This window comes from Pocillopora verrucosa, chromosome 6 (assembly GCF_036669915.1).
Source record: "Pocillopora verrucosa isolate sample1 chromosome 6, ASM3666991v2, whole genome shotgun sequence".
NCBI lineage: Eukaryota > Metazoa > Cnidaria > Anthozoa > Scleractinia > Pocilloporidae > Pocillopora > Pocillopora verrucosa.
Window position 1 is genome coordinate 12,992,903 of NC_089317.1, and position 8,570 is coordinate 13,001,472.

The 8,570-nt window shown below is 36.9% G+C and overlaps 1 pseudogene; it reads left to right on the top strand.

Moving 5' to 3' along the window:
• The first annotated feature begins 1,874 nt into the window (after nt 1-1,874).
• Nucleotides 1,875-4,678, top strand: LOC136281874 (uncharacterized; annotated as a pseudogene).
• The last annotated feature ends 3,892 nt before the right edge of the window (nt 4,679-8,570 follow it).

Consider the following 8,570-nt stretch of genomic DNA (forward strand, 5'->3'; position numbering starts at 1 on the left):
CCTCTATGACAGATCAAAAGGGCACTGAAGAGACATTTATTCATTCATTCAGTCATTCATTTGTTAATTTTGTCCAGTAGTCAGTCAATCAGTTACTCAATAAGTCTGAGCGGGAGTCACGGGCTGTTAGTATTGACTTTTGGATCAGATCTGAAATAGGATATCGATCCTAAATGGCAAAATTTACGTGAAGACGTCACCAGACGGTAGGCCGATTAAAATAAACGACCTGGAAGATCTAGAAAACATACAAAGAAAACACGAAATTCCTAGGGATAATAAACCGTACGGAAAATGGGGACGTAAACCGAACAGGAGCATGAGGATGGAACACTCTCAAAATCTTTATGGTTTGTTTGTTGTGTATAGGTATGTGTGTGTAGATGATATTATTATCAATTTCACTATTGTTTTTTCCATCCAAACTTGCCTTCGATTTTATTTGGTTTTGCACCGATTTTCACACATGTTCATCGACCACTTTGTTTTATTGAAATGGCTAAGTATACAACATAATTTTTTACTCTTGCTATTGCATGTTTTTTTTCTTCCAAGTAATAAGGCTAATCTTATTTGCCATCTGTTATTTAGCAAAATTTACATCGACAAACCTCGCCTAATTATTCTATGTCGCGTATGTTAAAACTGCTTTCTCTAAATGTGCGGGGATTACGAAATGATAACAAGCGAAGAGCAATTTTCTCATACTTAAAAAAGTCAAAAAGCTATAATCTTTTGTTTGCAAGAAACCTACTCATCACCCGAAGATGAAAAATTGTGGTCTACAGAATGGGGCGCCAGTATAATCTATTCGCACGGAACCACACACTCAAAAGGAGTTTGCATTCTCTTAAATCCCAGCTCACCTTTCAATTTAAGTAGCATTCAAGTGGATCCCGAGGGAAGCTTCTTAATTGCAAAACTTACAATAGAGGAGAATACTTTTTCATCACAAACATTTGCAGTCCAAATAACTGTCACGACCAAGACGACTTTATAAAAACACTAAGCCAACAACTTATGTCTAAAACTGATACATAAAAAGTCATCATATCCGGTGACTAGAACATCACTCTTAATTGAATTGACAAACTTGGTGGTCTTCTGTGGAAGGCTACAAGCGGTAGAAATACACTCGTAGATCTCATGAAGGAACTAAACCTTACTGATGTTTATGGTGAACTGCATCCAAAGTCTAAATCCTTTACTTACATTTCAAAATCGTTGAACCTTAAATCGAGGATCGACTACTTTCTTATTCCGCGTTCGCTTTTTTGCGATGTTAGACAAGCGGAAATTCGAATTTCGACAGCGCCAGACCATAATGCGATCTTCTTTAGTATCCGCGTTAAAAGTGAATTCAATAGAGGTCCAGGTTTATGGAAATTTAACAACACACTGTTGGAAGACAATAACCATAAAGAACTGATTCTACTATCCACAAATGTTAAGAAAATACTCCGAAGTTACAGATAACCAGCTTCTATGGGAATTAATCAAGATGGAGTTATGCTAAAAAAATATAGGATATTCAAAAGAGAAAAGATGTAAATTAAGAAACAAGGGAGAGGCTCTTCAGAAAGAGTTACAAGAAAAAGAGTTTAAGATTTGCAATGGAGATTATTTCGAACGGGATACTCTAGAAAAATTTGAAGCCGACAAAGAAGAATTAAACGACTCCATGAAATAAGAGGTAAAGAGGCCATGTTCAAGTCAAAGATAAAATGGGTAGAACAAGGAGAAAAGCCAACCAAATATTTCCATAATCTCGAAAAAACAAACTATGAGAAAAAATTGGTCAGAGAGGTGAAACTAGAAAATGAAGAGAAAACCCAGCACAGGTCAACAAGGAAATTGAAGTTTTTTACAGGAAAATGTACACCACTAAGATAAATGGCAGCATGGACAACCATGCATCTGAGCAAAAGTTTTACGACTTTATTGAAGATCTTAGCATTCCTCAACTCAACGATGAAGAACAAAGCTTCCTAGAAGAAGATTTGACTATCAACGAATTGAAAGAAGTATTAACTTCCTTTGCAGATAATAAATCCCCAGGGGAGGACGGTTTTACAAAGGAATTTTGCCAAACTTTTTTTTGATCTTCTTTGTACGGACCTTCTTAATTCTAATTATGAGGCTTCCGCAAAGGTTCATTTTCTATATCCCAGAAACGAAGAACAATAACACTCATCTCAAAAGGCGGTGAGAACTTGACGGAATTGAAGAACTGGCGCCCTATATCTCTACTTAATATTAACTACAAAGTCTTATCCAAGGTACTGGTGAGGAGAATGGAAAAGTCTTACCAAAATTAGTTCACTCTGATCAAACAGGTTTTGTTAATGGCAGATGTATAGGACAAAATGTTAGATTCTTAAACGATGTACAGGAATGGAATATACAGATATTAAGAACATGCCTGGAATTTTACTTTTTGTTGATTTCGAAAAGGCATTTGACACCATAGAATGGAGTTTTATATCGAAAACCCTAGAGGTGTTTAAATTTGCTTGTAACTTCAAAAAAATGTTTTCTGTTATTTACAACAATGTGCAAAGCTCTGTTATGAATGGTGGCCGTATGACCAATTATTTTGAAGTAACAAGAGGGGTGTGACAGGGGTGTCAACTTAGCCCTTCCGTCTTTATCCCTACTGTGGAAAAAATGTTTTCTGTTACTTACAACAATGTGCAAAGCTCTGTTATGAATGGTGGCCGTATGACCAATTATTTTGAAGTAACAAGAGGGGTGTGACAGGGGTGTCAACTTAGCCCTTCCCTCTTTATCCTTACTGTGGAATTGCTCGCATTGAAGATCCACCAGAGCCCGAACTGCAGAGGTATACGTTTACCAAACAACAAAGAAGCGAGAATTTCGCGATTTGCTGACGATACAACCATCGTAACAAATAGTAAAGATTCTCTCAAATCACACCTCCAAACTTTAGATGTATTTGAGGCCATCTCAGGGTTAAAACTAAATAGGAAGAAGACCAAAGGAATGTGGTCAGGTTCCATGAAATACAATACTTGTAAGATACTATAATTTAAAAGTACGAGAGAGGTAAGTAAAGTTTTAGGGATTTTTCTATCATATAATCAAGATAAAAACATTGAACATAGTTTCCTCAGCAGAATTAGGAAAATGAAAACCAAATTAAATTTATCATAAAGAGGCTTTCGAGGGATCTCACCCTCTATAGTAAATCTTTATTGGCCAACGTTAGAATTTGTATTTTTTTTGTTCTATGAGAGCCGTTTTGAAAGTGCTCTGTACAGGCAATCGAGTCTCTCAAGTAGGTCAAAATAGATTGCGAGCAGTCTCTTTACTCTAACATCAGGGGCAAAGAAGGTGAAAATATTGAAAGCGTGCGTTACGCTTCTTCCGGCGCCAGCTTAACTTTGCTAGTACTTTTACTTATTTTCTTGTTTGTCCTCACTGGCTTTACTTATAGCAAAAGAGAGACTGCTTGTGAGCTAATGTCAAATTAGCGTCATAATCTACATACAGCGAATCTAAGTACGCTGAATAACAAGTCAAATTCAACCATAAGTGCGATGATGTACAAGTATGTCCCGACGAGATTGCCTGTGTAATGTAGCTATATAAAAAAAGATTGTTCCCAAAATTGGATTTGATAAGTTGAAACAGTTGTAGCTATGTTTGAACACAAGTCAAGTTTTAAAGCAAGTCGAAAACTGCCAATGCTGTAAGCTCCTATCGCTGAATAAATAACATTTGGGCGGCTACCACTTTTTCTCGGAGTGATTTCTATCAAATCGTACCGACAGCATACCTCATCTACCAACATACTCTATTCATTTTGAATAAGCTGCTGTTCATCAGCATTGGACATCCATAAGAGACGATAAAACAAGGAAAACAAACAACAGCTTTGAGAAGCACCGACGGCAAATCAAGCGAAGCAATCGTTTAAAGAGGGTACGTATTTTACATCAATTATATGAGGCCAGATTGATAACTGTTTTGTCTCTAATGTTTCAGGACGGGTCACTCAAGAGAAAATATGATTAATAATATTATTGTTTTCTCTTGTTAACAATTGTACGTATGTTAAATTGCTTAATAACATCCTCCACTGTGTTCAACTGCTACAATGCCAATATGGTTTTCTTCTCGAGCTTGAGGCAGCTGATTTTCGTGTCTTTTGTCTATTTCAACCGTTAGCTTAGCCTCATAATCGAGCTTTTCCTAAATTCGTGTTACTGAAATGGCAGTTATGGGAGCTTTAGCAATGATTTGACTTCTCAGTAGTGCTCTGACAAGATTCTCACCTGGCGTGATCATTTATTCCCTTTAGAAGCTTTATCGACGACTGTCTTGTCTGAACAACTCGACAGTGCTATGTGATGGAGAAAAGAAAAGGGCACGAGAAATTTTGTCTTCCCCAGACGCGTTACACAATATGTCGTCGGAGGAAAGCTACGAAGACGAAGCAGTAGAACCAAGGAGTGGCTAAGAACCACGAAAGATCAGAAAGCTTTCATGGGAGAAGAGCAAACTGAAGAATATTAAAGTGAAACTGGATGAGGCGTATTTGGCCGGACTAACTGAGAAGCAACGTCGCACAAGTGTACGTGTGAACCAGACTGAGGATGAATCACCACGCCCTCACCCAACTAACGGCCCTCTTTAAGCTGTCCGCAGCGACTAATTCAATACATTTTCAGAACATTTGAAATTTTATACATACCAGCTGTAAGTTTTTTTTTTATGTCCATTTGTTGTGTTTCTGGAACAAAACCTAGTGTTTCAGTCCCCTCTAGGTCTGAATACGCCAGCAGAAACAAGAGAAAAATCTGTTTCCGAAAAGTAACCTAGTATTTCCGTCGACATTCTGTCTGATCACGTTAACGGAAACAAGAGAAAAACGTGTTTCCGGAACGTAACCTTGTATTTCCGTGAACGTTTAGGTCTGATTACATCGACGGAATTATAAGAAATTCATGTTTCCGCAACGTTACCATGTGTTTCCGCACATGACAACATAAACGTCACCAAACCGACAGCAGAAACCCACGTTTCCGTTAACGAAATCAAAACAAACTTTTTTTGCTACGTTCAATTAATTGCCACTATTCCATCGGACTTAAAAAAGAAAGCTGCCACAATGGAAGTACCCTTGCAAGAATTGTTAAACATAACTAAAGTATCTTCTTCAATGATTCCCACCCTAAATTTAACAGAAATACGCTGAAAAAAACTACTATAAAATTCTCAATGGAAACTGTATCACCGAGCCGATTGGTATTATAAACTGGAAAAACAAATTTCCTGATTTTTTCACAGATTGGGGAGAAAATTCTTCGTTCATATATAAATCCACAAAGGATAATAAATTAAGACAGTTCTTGTTCAGGTTACTGTACAGAATAATAATGACCAAAGAGGAGATCTTCAAATTCAGAATGTTGAGGATGAAGAGTGCACTCTTTGTCTCCGACCAGACTCTATAGAACATGCGTTTCTAGACTGTACTGTAACAACAACGTTTTACTCGAAAGCTATATCATGGTTCAACCAGGAAAATGACACCGACATTACACTTTCAAATAAACTAATACCTTTCAACGACATCCCACGTTTAACTCACCTAACCGATTACCAAAGACGTAGACTACATCTTTTCGTCATTATTCTAAAAGAATACTTTTACACTTCTAAATGTTTAGACAAGAAACCAAACACGCAGGAATTTAAAACAAAAGCTATACTACAATGGCAAATAGAGAAATGCGCTCTTCCCTAAGTCACAGATTTTCCCACAAAGCCTTTTTTTTTCTAATTTAACTAGCCAATTGAAACAGACACACTAAATCAGAGCCCAAAATCTTATCTTTTTTTCCTACCAGCACTGTCTCTAAATTTACTTTGTAGTGTTCGTGCAAAGTAATTAAGGTGCCGTTTTGTAAAGTACTCAAGTAATTATAAGTAGGCAAGTGAGCTTAATTAACGAATTGCGGATTTTGTATTGTAATGTATTGTAGGTCACGTTCTGTTTAGTAATCAATGTAAGTAATATTATACGCTGTAAATGACTGTTAGTAAGTGACCGTTAGTATAAGTAAGAAATAAGTACTGGTGACTAATCCAATAAGGACAGTAATGTAATAAGTGGAGTGATGTCGAGTAATGTAAGTAGAGTAATGTAATGTAAGTTAAGTTCTGTACAAATTTTTCTTCAATAAATGTTTATCAAATTAATAAAAAAAATTATATCGAAAACCACATATAAACCCCTTTTTTCAGGCTAACCACCAAATTTAATCAATTGAAGTTCTATAGTGCCTTTATGTTTTATTCTATTCCATTTTTTCCAATTTTTGCTGAAAAAAAAACAAAACAACGACAACAACAACAAAGTAAGTGAACTACGCACCTACCTCTAAAAATCAGAATAAAGAGTAGATTTCATTTTCAGTTTATATGAAATGCTACAATTGGAAATTTTTGGATCTCCCTCCCCTCTTGGTCTCCCCATAAACCCTACACCCCTGCATCCCGCCACTCAACATTCCCTCTCGTAAGTAGAGTTCATGTAAGGCACCCCTTTGACTTAAGACTTACCTTCACCAACACCGTAGCTGTAATACATAACAAAGCTAGTTGCTGTTTCCACTTCGTGTTAGTGCAGTGGCTTCTCGGCTGATTTTACTTCGGGAACAAGACTGAAAGTCTTACAGATGATATGGTTCGAAGATACATGAATAATAATAATAACAATACCAAGATAGAGGTAATCTTGGGGAAAATTACCCTCTAAAAAATTGATTCGATTTGATTTTCCCGCACTTCTTGCTATGGAATGACCGAGTTTGCGCGTCTGGATTGCGTAATTATTTCGCTTGTGATCCGCTTGACTTCCGTTTCCTGCCCAAGGAATACGGCCTTTGGAAAACTTGAATCCAGTTTCATTACGCGCGTGATCGATATCGGTGTCATTGAGTCACGCTCATTCGACACATTCGTAAGTTTCACTCATAGTTTGCTCTGAATGGAACGTTTCTCCGAAAGGAAAGTTTCCACAATTCATGCAAATGTTCCAAGTGTATAGGTTAGATCGAGTTTTCTTCCATAAATTACACTAACTAAATACAGGAATGGCTCCGACCTGTAATTGGATGAATAAAATAGTGAAGTTAATAAGTTATATCTTAGCTCTTTGCTCGTGAGTATGGTTAACTGCATGTCTCGAAGCAGAACAATGAAATATCAATGCGAGTGAAAACACCGACGTCAGTGTCAAACAAGAAATGGTTACTTACGTAGCAAAGGGAAGGCAGCCTTTCTTGTTCAGCGAGGTCGTTCAGCGATATTCCGGCGATAGAAAAGTCATCGGCTGACAAAACTCACTTAGTCAGTTTAGGCGGAAGACCAGAGACTGGAGCCATTCCTATATTTTACCGCTGACGGGAATAGCTCCGACTCAAACGTTTATTAATTTTTTTTCAATAATTTTTCAATAATTTTTTAAACAATTTTTAAAAAAATTTTTAAAAACTTAAAACTAAACTAGTGGGCAGCGCTGTGCGAACAGTAGTTGTAAAACTTCTTTATCCTCTGACACGTTTCGTCCAACTGTCGTAAACTTCTTCAGGGAGTTTTACAAGTAAACACTGAACGCCTATATTTATAAGCCATTGTTAGCAGCTATTGCAGGGGCCAATGACCATATGAGCTTGGCTGGAATAGGCAAAGTTGTGAAAATTTGAAAATTTCCTTTGAAAATTTTTTAGGCAAGGTGAGAAATATTTTTTGGAAACCACGGTTTAAGCTGAAAATTTTCAAATTTGAAAAATTGAAGAGGTTTTTTCTACAGATGATGCATGGAAAGCAGTTGGCAAATGAGGTTAAGATGGCTCGTGTACTTTACAGATAATGTGGTTTATGTTCAATTCATTCTTTCTGAAATTTAAGTGGTATAAATGCCTTGCCTAAAACAGTAGCGTGATACGATAGCAAACGAGGTATACTCGTTCAATACAGCGTCACGTGGTGAACAGCCCTCATCAATTTTAGAACAAGTTTTATAAATCATTTTACTCTTTCTTGTTATAGCCGAAAACTGTTCGAAGATTGGTTGTATCATCACTGCAAACAGTCATGGTACTTCGACATGACTCAGTGCGAGAGCTACTGCCAATGGTTTGACTGGTAAGACGTTTTTTTTTGTTTGTTTGTTAGTACGTTTTTTTCTTTTTTTAGGTCTAGTGGAGTTGTTGAAAATTACCAAGCAAAATTGATCCGCGACCTTCTTTCTTTAGGTGTTGTGCAAAAACAGATAAGAGCCCGATGAATGGACTTGTCCTTCATGTGAAAAATTACCTAAAAAATCAGTTTTCCACTAAAAACACTCACTCGATTGCGGCCAAGCCATATTTCTCCAGAAGAGCATACGGTAAAAACATCGGTCGCAGCGTCACGCAACATTGCGTGATTTTCCAAACGTGACATGCAGTTGTTGCATTATTTTAAAACTTAGAAACTACATGGCTCTGTAGTAATAAAAGAGGGCTTCATTTGTAAGCACTGTAGACTTCAACATA